General features: G+C 39.7%; 1 long non-coding RNA gene across 1 annotated transcript; it reads left to right on the top strand.

Annotated features, from left to right (window-relative positions):
- Nucleotides 1-1,561: 1,561 nt before the first annotated feature.
- Nucleotides 1,562-15,536, top strand: LOC125270131. The gene is made up of 3 exons (XR_007185260.1): nt 1,562-3,417; nt 10,679-10,744; nt 14,705-15,536. It is a non-coding gene; the product is annotated as an uncharacterized LOC125270131 (long non-coding RNA).
- The last annotated feature ends 582 nt before the right edge of the window (nt 15,537-16,118 follow it).

Genomic DNA, 16,118 nt, shown 5'->3' with positions numbered 1-16,118 from the left:
GTTACAAAATTGATTGGGCCATGAGCCATTGGGCTCATGAATAATGCCGGTCTTGCATTCCTTCTAAATCTGCTTGACCCCTGTCTTGTGTCAGGTCGTAGTTTATCAGGTTCCAGTGAGGTTGCTGAGGGCAATTTTGGCAGGCTGGACGAGTCTTTCATCTTTACATTTATGGTGGTGTTGGCAGCTATAGCTCACACCTTTTACACCACAGCAATGTGAAGCTATTTCTGTGTTCCGGTATGGAGCTGTCGTTGTTGTCATCATTATGTGCTTATAGATAGAAGCCCCCCAACTCGAATGTATGTAATGCCAGATGACTAGGATTCACAAAACATTTTAAAATAGTGCCTTTTGTTTAAATAAATTTTTTAGAAAATTGTTATAAAATTTTAAATTTTTTTTTTTTTTTTTAAATGGTTGGCACTTTGGTTTAAAATTAATCTTGGTTTGTTTGTATTTTTGATTCAGAATTAGCTTGTCGTGTTTTGTTTTGTTTTTGGTTAATTTCTACAATAGCAGAAAGAAACAGAGAAAAAGAATGAATCATAAAGAGAGTTGGTTTTCAAAGCTTCAAACTACACTGTAGTAAAAAATAAATATGAATAAAATGACAGAATTTTATGGTTCAGTATCACTTAGTTATTGTTTTATCAGGTCATTTTTATTATTTGATATTTAAACTTCAACAAAAGAAATATGTTACATTACACTGCTTTTACACTGATATGACAAATACAGAATACATCAGTATTTATTTAGTTTTTAAATGTAATTCTGTTCAATTAAGCAGGTTGCGTGAGCCAAAATACAGCATGTTTCACATCCCCCCTTTTTTTTTTAAATTTAAATAGTTCAGTTTATCTAATATCTAAGGAGGCATTTAAAATTAGGAACACCATTTTCAAATTCCTCTTCCAAATGAAAGGACTGGGAAGCACATGGTTGCAACAACAATCGCCCCTGCTTGCCCTGTGGTTACACTGTAATGTTCCTGAGTCATAAGCTCTCAACCCACTGACAACAAAATGTATGAGAGTGAGTTAAATCGTTTGCAAAAAAAAAAAGGAAAAACGGCAAAGCGGCATGTTGACGCGTTACAATGTGTGATTCATCGTCACCTCCTCCCTTCTATTGGAACACACGCTGTCTGTACTGTGGTCAAGCTCAGTTTCACCATACAGACTGACACAGCGGGAGCTTGAACAAGTTCTGAATGTGTACAGATTGCTGGAAAGACATGGAGAACATAGGAGGGAGATACATAGAGTAAAGGCAAATGATTTATACAACTTTTGTGACCTACATAATGTCTAAAATCACAGATATTTGTAATTCCAAGAGATTTATATAAGATCTATATATTAAATAAACATAAAGTTGTGGGTAAAAGTCTGAAGCTGCTAATGAAATATTCTTCTTTTTCTTTTTATTACATTTTTCTGTTAAAAAATATTAATTATAATCTGACCTTTTGTCACCAGTGTCATAAGTTTGCTTGTTTAATTAGTGACTTGTAAATCTTTTAATATAATATAATACTCAATATATTTTAAATATATTACAGGTTTAAATTATATTTTTATATGGCAAATTTTCATTGTGGTCTCAGACTTGAAGAGAAAAGAATATTGTGACAATCTTCAAACCTTTAATTTGAATCTTTCTCATTGAATAGCATGACTAAGACATGTTTCTCTGAGTCACATAGGAGACTTATAGTCCCAGTTTTCGCCTCATTTAAGCATCCTGTAAAATCAGCGGTGGTTGAAGAGCCGGTGGGTCGTCAGAGGGGCGGCAGCTCTAGCTGACCGGCCGCTGTTTGTGTATTGTAAGGAGGGCTGTAGGGAAGCACAGAGCTGCGCTGTGTTTCTCAGTCGGCGGGGGTAAAATACAGGGCTTGTGCGAGCTTCCACGCGGCGCGGTCCACGGCACACGGAGATGACTCACTATTCTTACGTGACTAACAACTAAAATATGGCAGTTTAAAAGAAGTTTCAGTGGTGCCCTAGTTCCATATGGCTGTGGAGAGAGAGATGGGCAGGTAGAGTTGTCATTTCTTCCACCCCTCTGCATATCTCTTTCTTTACGTCTGTCTTTTATTTCACTGGAAAGGTGACGCTCTGAAATATTAAACAGCCAAGTGTCCCTCTGTGGTGTTGGGTTTCCCAGAGTTGATGAGAATTCAGGTACTTTCTCCAAGATGGTGAGTTAGGGGTTTATGACGAAGATGAGACATGGTGAGTTGTGGCAGCGCTCCTGAGATGCTGGAACTGGATCAAAAACACCAATCTTTTCATTTTTAGCACATTTCCATAAATTATCCTGAAAAAGTTAACAGGGAGACATTTGAATTTGAAAGCAAGGACCTAATATTAGTATATAAAATAAATATATATATATGTAAGTTGTTTGGAGTGATAAAATTGTTTTAATACTAACTTCTAATATTAAAAACTGATTTATCCAGCTGTATTGATTTTAATTTGACTCTTATACTTAATATCAGTTTGTTGAGGCTATCGAGAGATGAGGTTTGTTTTATGTCGTCATAAACGGCATGTGCGTGTTTGACAATGGTGGACCCGTTCAGAAAAGTGTTTAGACTGCTTGGTAGAACGGGAGCGAATTCTTCACTGAAAGACACTAACTAACGTTCCTCGGTCACATAAGTAGGGGAGTTTCCTGCTCCTAAAGATCCGAGGCACAGCCTAGGCGTTTTTCACCGTGACTGCCGGCTTTTCTCTCTCTCCCTTCCTCCCTTTCGCTCTCCCCCTTCTTTTTTTCTGAATGGGTGTCCTCTCTCTAACCTCTCAATTCACAGCAGCATTGAAACAGGACACTACCCTGAACACTGATAGGCTGCGGGCAAATCGCTCAGCCCCTCGACCTGACACTATAAGTACTCTGGCAATCCGTCTCCAGTGTATGACTGACTGTTTAGAGGGAGAGAGAGAGAGAGAAAGACGGGCAGATAGAGAGAGAGTGGGAGGGGGCGGTAGAGAGTTTAAATTCAGTGACAGTGATAATGATATTATTCGGTCTCCGCTGAAACGGGGAAGCACTTTCAGAGTCTACGGCACACTTCCTCTGTCTCTATCGCTTTAAGAGTGTTACTGATTAGTCGCTAAAGAATGCGAGTGGAAAGAGAGAGAGAGAGAAAAAAAGGGACAGAGGCAGGAGGGAGAGACAGACCGAGAGTGTTGGAGCCTGGGAACTCGTATGGAGAAGACTGATAATATTGAGCTGAGTAGAGATTTGTTTTATTTTCCAGCAGTTCAGAGACGTTAAAGGAGCTCTCACTCTCTCTCTCTGAATTTGCTGCTCCTGAAGAGGCTGGACGAAGGGGGAAGTCGGGGACCCCGCACATGCAGGCAGCGCTCAGCCATCAGGAAATACTCTTTTCACCCAGACAGAGTAAGTCAATGAGTGGGGAAAAAAGACAGAGAGCTCTTGGTACTAATGGATATCATATGGTGTGCTTTAAAACTGAGAAATTGTTTGCAGGTTTTCGATAACTAGACAGAGAAATTCATAGACTGAAATTGGGGACATAGGCAATGTATTCTTACAATTACAGTGTTTGAGAATATATATATGTGTGTGTGTGTGTGTGTGTGTGTGTGTGTGTGTGTGTGTGTGTGTGTGTGTGTGTGTGTGGACAGAACTGCCATGTGCTTTCATTTTCTATCTGTGTCACATGATGGATCTTAACTGAGGAAAATTGTTGTTTTTAACCTAACCGAAACAAATTGTCGAGCTGATATGGAAAATATCTCCGCTTTATCACCGATGCTAATGTTTTGAAACGCTGTTTTTGGCTAATTCTAGTAGCTGTTCTCCAGATACAACATGCAGGACCTTTTTGAGAAAGAATTGTCAATGTGCCTTTTGGAGGCTGAGAACATATTTTGGGGGTTTCCCTTGGGAGAGCGGTTGTTACGTTCCACCAATGAGAGAGCGGTCTGTTGGGGCTACGGCTAGCGAGCACAGAAGGAGGAAGAATTTATAGAGAGTACCCTACACAATGCTGTTTCTTATGAATGGAGCGTGTGAGTATCACTTCTGATTGGCCGGCTGCTCTTGGGTAATCAGAGGACACATTCTCTGGTTTGCCGGCCGGCCCACTAGTGGCCAGCCGGTGGGTGGAATCACCGGTGTTTAGATTTACCTTCTTGACCAGCTGTTGTTGCAATATTGGGCAATAAAGGCAGAGTGTTTGTTCATGTGTAGATCATTTTTTGGTGATATTTGTATGGTTGTGTGTGAGTACATAGAACAAAAAACTGCTGCATACAGTATGTTTATCTTAGTGAATAGCCAATCAGAATAGAGACACAGTAGATTCGGCCCTCTGCCCAGCTGTTGTCCTTCAGGATCCACTGTAAGTGAATGACCTTCAATGGAGTTGAGTTGAGCTTCTGACTTTGAGTCTGATTTTTTTTTGTTGTTGTTAAAAATATTAGTATAAAATTAATAATTTTTATTTTAAAATATTAATTTATATACATTACCTTTCAAAAGTTTTGGGTCAGTAATATTTATTTTTAAGAAATTAATACTTTTATTCAACAAGGATGCATTCAATTGATCAAAAGTGTAAGTTAAGACATTTATAATATTACAAAAGTTTACCATTTTAAATAAATGCTGATCAAAGAATCCAGAAAACAAAAAATATGATGGTTTCCACAAAAATATTAAGCATATTAAGAAATGTTTCTGTAGCAGCAAATTAGCATATTAGAATGATTTCTGAAGGATCATGTGACACTGAAAACTGGAGAAATGGTTGCTGAAAATTAAGAAGACTTTACTTTACAAAAACTTTACAAAAATTGTATCGACCCCAAACTTTTGAACAGTAGTGTGTTTATATTATATTATATATTTTTTTCTAAAATAAATTTCTTGTAAATTATAAAATATTACATTATTAAAATATACTTATAGTATAACATACTTAAAATATACTTATATACTATATAATTATTAACATTTTTAACAGTAATCTAAAGTAGAAGACTGAATTTCATTTTATACTGTGGATCTCCATAGCATGCCACTAACTCTCTCACACAGCCTCTCTAGTGTGCTGCAGACACAGGAAGTGCAGTTAAAGTCCCTTAAACCGTCACCTTAGACTAACCTAATTATTTTATTGCCGACTATACACAGGCGCCTTCCGGAAACTACTGCAAACAATAGATACCCTAAAATTAGATCTCAAGGCTACCTGCCACCATGTGAAGCCCTGACAGGAAGTGAAGTCGGAGGATGTTGGGCGTTGGGTGTGGAGAGGGCGTGTGTGCATGTGCATGCGAGACTGACGCCTCATACAGCCAAAGGAATGTGCCGGTCACACATTGACCCCCCGCGCTTGCAGATGGGTGCGGCAGCAGAACCTACGCCCACCAACATGCTCACGCGTCCTCTGTGTCTTTGTGTTTCTAAAACTATACAACATCTACCACTCCCTCTAGTCCAGCTCACAGCAGGTGAGTTCTCATGCCCACCCAAGGAAGTTTGGCTTAAAGAGATAGTTCACCCAAAAATGACAATTATGCTGTCATTTACTCACCCTCATGTCGTTCCAACCCTGTATGTCTTTCTTTTTTTCTGAAGAACACAAAAGAAGATGTTTTGGAGAATGTTTTTGGTCGTATATAATGAAAAACAACCTTTAAGACATTTTTCAAAATATGTTAGATCTTTTGTTTTCCTCAGTAGAAAGAAATGCATATATTTTGGAATATAAATGAAGACAGACTTTTAATTTTTGGGTGAACTATCCCTTCAAGCTTTTATTTCATTGTGTTGTGAGCTGTGTTGTGGGTAACACATTACAAGTAACTTGTGTTACGTAATCAGATTACTTTTTTTGAAGGAACTAGTAAAATAGCGCATTACTTTTAAATTTACAACAAAATATCTGAGTTACTTTTTCAAACAAGTAACGCAAGTTACTTTGTTTTCCCATTTATTGACTGACACCTCTCCTGTCCACGTGTTGAGAGAAATCGGGACTGCAGAGGCATTGTGTGCACTGTGTGAACATGATGGTTATTCTTATTCATTTCACTTTTGGTGTGAAAGGGACTTTACATTTGCCAAAAATAGAACTTTTTTGTTGTTATAAAAACAAACAAACAGCCCAGCCCAGATGAGAAAAAGTAACATAACGCAGTACTTTCCATAAAAAGTAAAAGTAAAGTAAAACGTTTTTAGGGAATAACTATATAGTATAATTATAATATTTTAAAGCATTACTTTTAAAAAAGAACTTTCCCCAACACTGGTTGCGAGGCAGGAATTTTGTCATGATAGTCACCAGTGTGGTCCTCGTGAAAGACCCGGGTTTATCATATAAATATGCAATGCCCACAAGGTATTTAGATGAGATGATAAAGTGTTAGTTTATCAAGAAGCCTTTTGCACAAATGCTGTCTCATTAGGAATCAAGGCTGAAGTCGAGCCTAAAATCAAAATGATGATGCTGTTCTGATTTGTGGGTCGTGCTTTTTTAAACAGTTATAGTTTCAGTGGCAGTTGTGAATCATCAGGTGGCTTTTTAGAGGAAGAATTGTCAGACTTACACTCCCTGTAGAGGGAGTGGTGGGAGTGACTGGTGTGGGGAGCCGCTGGCACGTTCCACCCATGTGGAGTGCTTTCGTTTTCATGGGTGTGTATTGGCAACTTTTATGTTACTGTGCGCAACACAACCTTGACATACCTGCCGTAAATGTGCCACAGGGTCAGTTTTGTCAGGTTATGTAAGCGTTCTTACTCTGCATCTCTTGTGCTTATCTATTTTAACGACAGCACAATTCTGTCTCAAGCTCAAAATCTGGTCTTCATAAGGCAGATTTCCCGTAAGAGACTTTGCTTTTGTTCCCAGCTCTATGTCTATGCCTCCCTACTGCTGATGTAATGAAAGTTGCAAGAAAACGCAGTAGAGGGAGGCAGACAGAGAGAAGGTGTGTGTGTGACGTACATGCTCAGGTAACGGCACAACACACACACACACACACACACACCCAATGCTTTGTGTAACTGTGCCCATATATGGGCAGTGTTTCCCCACCTGGGCAGAGTGCAGGCAGTGCATTGAATTCCAATAAGCGACGAGTGTAGTACGTGCGGCAACACGTCATGGAAAATGAGAATCAGTGGTGATCACAACGTGTCCTCTCTCTCTTTTTCTTATTCTGTATTTCCAGTGTCCAATCAGATTAAATTATAAAGCAGGTAGCTGATTGCTCACAGCTACATGCAAACTATACTTAGCAAGGTTGTGCAGCATCCAGAATTAAACTGAAAATGCCAGTTAAATCCAGAATTTTATCTATTCATATATATATATATATATATATATATATATATATATATATATATATATATATAGTATAGATTTTATGTAGTTATATGTAACTTTGCCATTCAGCACCACATTTTTTCTTTAAAACCTTATAACAAGAAAAACTGTATCAAAAAGTATCTATTGTATCTATTTTTAATAATGAATGTCATTTTTCAGTATAAATTACCCATAAATACACACATTAGATGTTATTAATAACTAATGTTTGAAATGGCACGTATAGAAATGTAATTTATATACTGTTTTGATGTTCTCAGTATATTATACATATAAAATATAATATATACGTATAATTTGGTGTCATTTTAAAAAAAAAAAAATGTGGTGGACATTTTGTGGTGCTGCATTGCAAAATTCAAGTCTTGATGTGTTCATTGTTTTGGCAGTATTGAACTTTCTGTGTGATCCTGTTCTGAAATGGCTTTAATAACAGAACTTCTAGAAAAGCTGGAGCACTTGCAGCATGTAAAGCAGGAACCCAGAGCAGCCCAGCTTCGTGCCCTGGAAAACCTGCATCCAAACTCTTTACGGCCTATGTGACCGGTGCTCCGGGGTTCGCATATCAGCAGCAGGGTTAGTGCACTCTCAAACAGAGCGTGTATTATAGCTATTTTAAGAGTGTTGTGTTGCCCTAATGGAGAAGAATTTATCGGCCCTCATTTAGGTGTAATGCTATACGCTTCAGTGTGCTTCGAGAGTGGGACCGAGCCCAGGGCAGCACTGGGAGTTGTTCGTGCTGGGGAATAGAAGGCTTTTGCTCTCCAGGCCAGCGTGTGAGTGGGTGTGCTGTGGGCCAGACTCCTTTATTCTCTCTCAATCTTTCTCTCCCTTCTCGCTCGAGCCTGCGCTTCTGCCAAGGCCTTGTAAAGGGACTGCAGGCTCTGTTATGTGCCAGCTCTTTCCCATCAATACAGCCCTCTGGAAAGAGTCTCTCGCTTCTCCTCAACGAAAGCCGAGAGTCCAGTTCAGAGCTTCCAGTAGCTGGTCTCAGAATGGCAGGAAAGCGTGTGCGTGCGGCTTTTCGTGTATATGCTAGTTTGGCGTGAGACTAAACCGTCCTCCTCGGTTAGAGTGCTAAGGGATCGCCTTTCACTTCAAACCTGACCCATCTGTAGGGCTTCAATCTAATGGGACACACATTACAAGCTTATAAAAGCAAATGGACTTCCCGGCTCTGGAGTCGGTCAGGTCTTGGCAAAAAGGGGAACTCCCAGCACAATGGCAGCATGGCAGAAACCTCTCACCTTCCCTGAACTCTTCAGGGAAATGGAGCCTCTGTCTCTGATCCGGTCTCTCTCTGGTTAGCAACGTTTTAAAAGCCGGTCGGAACCAATTACGTTCACCCTCCTGAAGGCAGATCGAGCACCCTTATCTGATCTATCTGTCAGGCTAATGGAATTACATTCGTAGAAAGTTGGTAGAAAGCAGGGATCTGCTTTTTCCCTCCCCTCATGAGGGGCAAGTGGGCTTAGGGGAAACGAAATGAATCTCCCTTACACCTTTCACGGAGCTGGGGCCAAACTCTCCACATACGATCGTATCACCAAAACCCTATCGAGGTTGATTATCAACACTGGGCTACTCAGATGCAATCCCTCATCAAGCCTGGTACGCCACGACTACTTACTCTAAATCGAATTAGACTTTAAAACCAACTCTCCCGCTTTCTCAGTGACAGGAGACCACCTCTTCATGAAAGCGATATCTTTTTTTGTTTTGAATGAAGCCGAGGCCCATTCACTGCTTGTTTTCAATACGACCACGTTCATAGCAAACAGCTGGTATTGACAGAAAGCAGTCCAGACTTCTTTAGAAGCATTGCCTCATGTAGGTAGGAGGTCAAAGGCGGCGAGGACAAAACACAGCCAGAGCCTTCTGTAGAAAATTGATTTTTTGACTGAAGCCATGAGCGTCGGCTGTCAGACACATCACCTCAAAGATCAAAAATAGTTCTGTTAGTAGACTAGACAGTCTTATAAGTGATAATGTGTACCTCGGAAATTTCCAGTTCAACGAAGTAGTCCTCAGTGGTGTCTGACTAGAACAATAGTGATTCTATGAGGTATGAATCATTCATCACATATTGATTTGCTTGTGCTCTCCTACAAATACACTGGCATGTACAAATAGAAACACTCACACACACACACACACAATACAGTACACCCTCTTGAACACTTGCCTGGGTTCCCCTCCTTCCTCCTGCGCTCAGGGCTGCTGTGGGTAATGATTCAGTTCCTGTTTGGTGACCGACCACGTTGACAGCATTCTGGTCAGGGGCTCGGCTGCTGCTCCTCTCAAAATCTGGATGTGGTCAGGCCAGTCATCTCCCAGGCAGCCAGGAGGAAACCCACATCAACTGAAACTTGCTGGTGCTCCAGGAATAGCCCAGCTCAGGGAGGTTACGCTGGCAGCTTCCTCTCTTCCCTTTCTCCTCCCCTCCAATCTTCAGCCTCCCCCTAAAAGACAGCCCTGGCCCACGTCTTGTAAATAGTGAGTAGTACAAGTAGAGGCTCATCAGTTCTGGTTTTGGACCTGCTCCGGTATCTGGATCCGCATCAATAAACACAAAGCCTGCTGTGATCTGGGCTCTGCCTGCAGTGAACGTCTTCATTAGAGATGATTGATCATTATCATTAATGTTGCTGAACATTTTTCATCAAAAGCGGCACTATATAAATCACATTTGCTATTTGATTCAGTTTTCATTACGGAGCCGAGAGAGAAATCATTCTCTCTTCTTGAAATATCGCTCTGGAGTTCCCCTCAAGGCTTGGACGAATCCTAACTTTGATGTCTGTTCATAAGGCCACCTAAAGGCCCTCGCTTTTTAAGAAACATCATGAATTTACCTGTCACGCTTTGTGCATTTCTCTCTTTGATCACTAACAAAAAAATTCAAAAGCATGGAAAGTGCTGTTATAAGGTGCCGCGCAGGAGTCATAAGCGAGAGGTCTACAGCTGGGGCTTTTTAGGACCTTCTCACATATTTTTTATTTTACTTATACAAAGGTAGTATCATCTCATCCTTTAGTCCGCTGGGGGAAAAGAAAACAGTTAAAGCCTTTCGTTTGAGTGCTCAATGAAAAGCCCGGTGTGGGTTAGAGTTTGCCTCACTCTTTCAGTAAGGGGCCTATGTTGGTTTGGGTCCCGCTGAAGATACATTTTTATTAATATCAGAGGACTTACATGGCATTTTAGATATGTTTATATGTGTTTAATTCAAATAATTAGTTGTATCTGCTTTTGGATTATCATGGTCATGCATCTAAGTTTTTTTCCTCATTTTTCTTACAGGGTTATTCAGACTGGCTCTTAGTCTATTCAGATCACACGATGCTCCACGTCTTCATTTCAATTTAGGTGAGCACATGCTTATATTTGATTGTTTATATGTCATTTAATATAGCAGCAAATATCCTTTTCTTTTTCAGTATCTTCAGCCTTTTGGATGCAGAAATATATAATGATAAATGTGATCAAATAAACTCAGTCTAACACATTTTAAGTTGTCAGCACAAAGCGTTCAAATAGAATAGAAATTTTACATACAAAATCGGGCTTCCACATTCTGCAAAGCTATTACACTTTAACTTGCCATCACATTTAATCTGAAATGTGCAGAAATGTCTGCCGCAGCACTTTGAAACGAACCTTAGCTCAGAACTTTAGTATCTACAACACAAGCCGTGTCTTATGTGCTGACTAGCAGGCCCTTGGGCTGAGCAGTGACTGTGGAAGGTTATGAATGGAATGTGCCGGAATTCTCCTAATGTTTACAGGTCATTCATGTGAAGTCGCGGGCTGGGGCTTCTCCTTAGGGGCAGACAATAGTGTTGCAGCAGGAAGCACATACCTCCCTCGAGAGCCTCACGGCACGCTCCCCCACCCTTTTGTAGCGCGAAGCAAATTAAGAAGGCTTAATGGGGTGGTAGATGCATGTATATTTGTAACTTCATCACATGAATTGTTTAGTTTGCTTAAAGCATTGCTTTTGTGATTCACGTCTATACAAAGTGTCCGTTCATGCATTTAATTTCATAGCCCGTTGTTAGTGCTGCCAGGAAAAAAATACAATGAAGATGTAAACGGAATAGAATGAAACAATATAGCTGTCAACATCAGCTGTCACTCTGGAAATGAAACAGCAAATTTTGACAGAAGTTTTAAACCCTAGAATCCAAAGCACTTTACAGTCAACAAGGTCAGTCAGACAGTCAGTTTTTCATTTAAACCGCATAATCATAACTTTAGCTTAACATAAACTAAGCCCACGTTTACAAGGCACAACAACACAGAGATCCATTCTACCAGTACCATTCTATTAAGGCCACTCTCACATGACAGTTCACTGTTCACTAAATGGCCTTAACTGTTTCATAAAGACTCACTTACAAAAGAGTACTGTGGCCGTACCATGGTACAGTGATAGTATCTTGTTGTACTTTGATATATGGGTCAATGGTGTGACACACATTTTTTATTTTTATCTGTCTTTAAGATTTAGATATTTTTTAAAAGAAGTCTCTTATGTTCACCAAGGCTGCATTTATTTGATCGCAAATAGACTGTTATGTCGGAGCCATAGGTTGTGGACAGTTCTCCAACATATAGCGCAGTAGGCACAGACAACCTGAGATTGAGTCCCGGCTCGAGGCTGTTTCCCGATCCTGTTCCCATCTCTCCTCCCGTTGCTTCCTGTCGCCTTTACACTGTTCTAAGGCAAAAGGCCAAAAATTTAACTTAAAATAAATAAAATAAAATAAACCATAATATTGTGAAATATTACAATTTAAAATAACTGTTTTCTATTTTAATAAATGCTAAAAAAAAGTAATTTATACCTGTGATGGCAAAGCTGAATTTTCAGCAGCCATTACTCCAGTCTTCAGTGTCAAATGATCCTTCAGGAATCATTCTAATATGATGATTTGCTGCTCAAAAAACATATCTTCTTATTATAAATGTTGTAAACAGTTGTGTTGTTGTGTATACTCAAAAGAACACCATTTATTTTAAATAAGAATCTTTTGTAAAAAATGTTTTTCAAAAAGTCTTTACCGTCACTTTTGATGTAATGCATCTTTGCTGTATCAATTTAATGGATCCTTGCTGATTGATTTTTTAAATGTAATTAAAATTAATTTTGATATTCTTAGGGTTGTTTTTAGGATGTAAAAAGTCATGTGGTGTGAAATCCCTCCCCCCTACCCACTCAAAAAAAGCATTTACATTTTTTTTTTTTGGAAATAATGATCACTCGCTTACCCCAAACTTTCTTTACTGTAGACACTCTTATTGGTATTCTTTTACCCATATTCCATTATTTTACTGTGCTATTTATATGGTTCTCAGAGGAACTTGATGGAATAACATGGTATTTTTTTGCAGGCAAGGTTCCCTCTTGTATGATTTACCCCCAAATATCCATCCTTTTACCATTCTGAAATCAACCAGACAGTTCAGTCAATTCACTGTCTCTTGTTCTATAAAAACCATCAGTAGTTCTCAGACCTCATGCTGCCGCTGTCCCACGGTCTAGTCAGACTGCTTAAAGAGGGCTGAACGTTGACAGCGAGCAGGGACAGAGCATTGGAATTCAGGTTAGGAATGAACTCCCTAATAGAGAAAAATTAGAGTCAAGTGACCATCAGCTGGTCGAAGTATGTTTGATCAATACAGTCACAAGGTCTCAGGTATGCAGAGCTGGAGCCTTTACAGGAGGGTGCAAAGACAGCCATACAGCATATCATCTGTGCGTGCTCCTGTCAGTCAAACAGAGAATGATTATACTTTATTGTTAACCAATACAATAAACTCGTACATAAATTGCCTGACGCTCTCAGCATCCTTGTCAACAGGATGTATTCAGCACTATGTGAGTCACTCTCTTTTGTTTATCTAGCTGAGGATGATTTAATTAGATGACGACCCAATCAAAGTGCACCTTGGGCAGCTAACAAGCACCCACTTCTAATTAATAAGACTTGAATTGAGTGCTCTGACTGAGGCGGACTTATGCTTGCCAAACCACTTAGTGGATTCGGGGAGTAGTCGCAAAACCAGGCTTACATTTTCATAATATTAACAGGTCAGAAAAAAGGTTAATGTCGCTGTTTGTTATGAGAAAAATGCACAATGCAGGTCTGGTTCAGTCTGGTTCAGGCCTCTATCTGTCTGCCTTCCTGCCGTCTTGCCTCCAGGCTAATGGGGAAAGAAATATTTGCAAGAGTGTTAACGCTATGCTCAGGGCCAGATTTACCTCATATTGTGACATAGGCAAAATATACCCCCCAAGTGGTAGCTTACATACTAAACTATATATTGTCGCTGATGGGAGGAAACCTTGAAAATCCAAAATGAAAAACTGTATTTTTTAAATAATTAGATGATATTGTGGCTTTATATGGTCAGACACTTGCATGTGTCATTATATTATTAACATTCTAACAAAATCAAGCTCAAACAGAGTTTTTGACCAGTGAATGTCGGACATACGTGTTTTGTCCACCATTAAAACAGACCCTCCTAAGGCAATTAAGTGCATCGAATTACGTTTTCATCAACTTGCAGGTTATAAAGTTTATTGTAGCTGTGTGGGTGCTTAGTTTTTCTGTAATTTGTCCAAAATCTCATGCTATAAAAGATGAAGTGCTTCGCACAGACAATTCAAGACTTAAAGTATTGGCTGTGACTCAATAACAAATGCAAGACTAAAACAGACTTCTTTGCTCCTAAACACATAAAACATTAGCCTTTTTATATAGAGAGAGTTTCTTGAGTAAAGTAAATGCTGTACTTATTCCAACAACCAGTTCTTTATTTACCCTTGCAAACAAGCAGAGACAGTCCCAACTGCATGAGACCAAAAGTTTGAGAATACAATGGAGATACGAGGTTTAGTCATAAACTCTTTTTTAATACGTTAAAAGACGTAAAGGGTGACCAATAGTAATGATTTGTGGGGGGGGAAATTATGAAATATGGAGATACGATGTTTCTGCCTAGTATTTAAAATTTAGGTCGAATTTTCTTACATTGTTTTACCATTAAAGTGAAATAAAAAATTAAAAACATACATTATTTTTCCTCATTGTAATTGGGCCCCCCCTAGACGTGCAAGCATAGGCACATGCCTAGAATGCCTATGCATAAATCCGGCCCTGGCTATGCTTAAAAATGCCCATCGGGAGATTAGCTCCCCCTCCCCGGTGCTGCCTGTCTCTGTGCTATGAGCATAAAGGAGGGCTGTTGTCATTCTCCGAAGCTGCAGACACTTTGATTTGGGGTTGTCTAACCATTCTCTTTCTCTGTCTTCCTCAGGCGCTGAGGACGGCTCGAGTGGACGACCGCTGCCGGTGGCTTTTTAGGGTGCTCATGAGGTGCTCAGTAGTCAGTGTAGATCCTGTGTTGCAATCAGCAGCTACATCTGGCTACTGGGTCTCTGATGGCATTTTCTGCTTCCTGTTGGCACATTCCTTTTAGATTGTGTGGTATGTTATCACAATGTGTGCTTCATCCTGTCAGAATAGGACTCGCTCTTTCATGGACGTTAAAGAGGGCCCTTGTCATAACAGTCTGTCTCTTTGACCAGACCGAATCGGCGCTGTTTTTGCACTTTTAGCCTTGTTCATTGTGGGTTTTTTCCCCTAAAACAATTTGATCAAGGTGAGTGAACTCTCACAGCATAGCTAAAAGCCTCGAGAAACCATTTCAGATGTCTTTGAACGGAAGGAATGAGACATTGTTTCTTGTTTGACTGCTGAAGATTCGGTTTAAGTGATTAGGTAACAAAGGACAAGGCGACATGTCACATTCCCTTTGTGTTTTGCCTGTCACAAGGGGCTGTCTTTGTGAAAATGTTTTTGAGTTGCTGAAGGCTGACAAATAATGAGAGTTAAATGCGCAGACATGCTGAATCGCATCAGATTTGGAAAGCGAAGGATGAATTCTTTTGTGCTGTCATGAACCTGGCATACAATGTAGATTTCTGTGTGGTACAATCTACAGCTACATTGTCTGCTGGGTTTCAGGCCAGTAGAAAAATTCTGCTCTGCTCAGAAATTGAATAGGTGAGTCTTTTAGTCATTATGCATGTTTGAAAAAGACATATTCCTACTATGAGAGTAAAATAAAAGTACTAAAAGTATACAAACTCTGATGTGTCCAATTATTTCTCTTCGTGTTTATTCTTACCATGGGTTCAGCTTGATATTCGCAGGGCTGCACAGATTCCATCCAATGACAGACTGTCAAATTTCACCAGGGATTAAAAAGGCATCCAAGATATTTCTGCCATACACCCAGAAGAGCTTCTTATCACTATTACCCATCTGCGTCTGAATACACCCACCCACAACACACACACACAATGAAAGTTGGGAGAAAAATTCAGCATTCACAGAATATAAAATCACAATCTGACATCTTTCTATATTGCGTACCACTATGTCTTCAGGGATTCGTAGCATAGAAGAACTAATGAAGAACTGAAGAAAGCCTGAAGCCCTCAGAGAACTCAGTTCATTAAGACTTCACACAATCTGACTGCAATATTGACAGAAATGCCTTGCAGGAATGCTGTAGCACATCTCTCACAGTCCTCACTTTGTGTTATGTGTCTTTTCGTAATGCATTCATACAGCAGCGAATGCCCGCTGCCAGCGTTTTACATATTACTGCATATTATAAAAATAAGTAAGTGAGTTTATGACACTGCATTATAATGCAATTTCAT

Source organism: Megalobrama amblycephala, linkage group LG6, assembly GCF_018812025.1.
Source record: "Megalobrama amblycephala isolate DHTTF-2021 linkage group LG6, ASM1881202v1, whole genome shotgun sequence".
Classification (NCBI taxonomy): Eukaryota; Metazoa; Chordata; class Actinopteri; order Cypriniformes; family Xenocyprididae; genus Megalobrama; species Megalobrama amblycephala.
The sequence above is the reverse complement of the archived record's forward strand: the minus strand, read 5'-3'. Positions and strand labels throughout refer to the sequence as shown.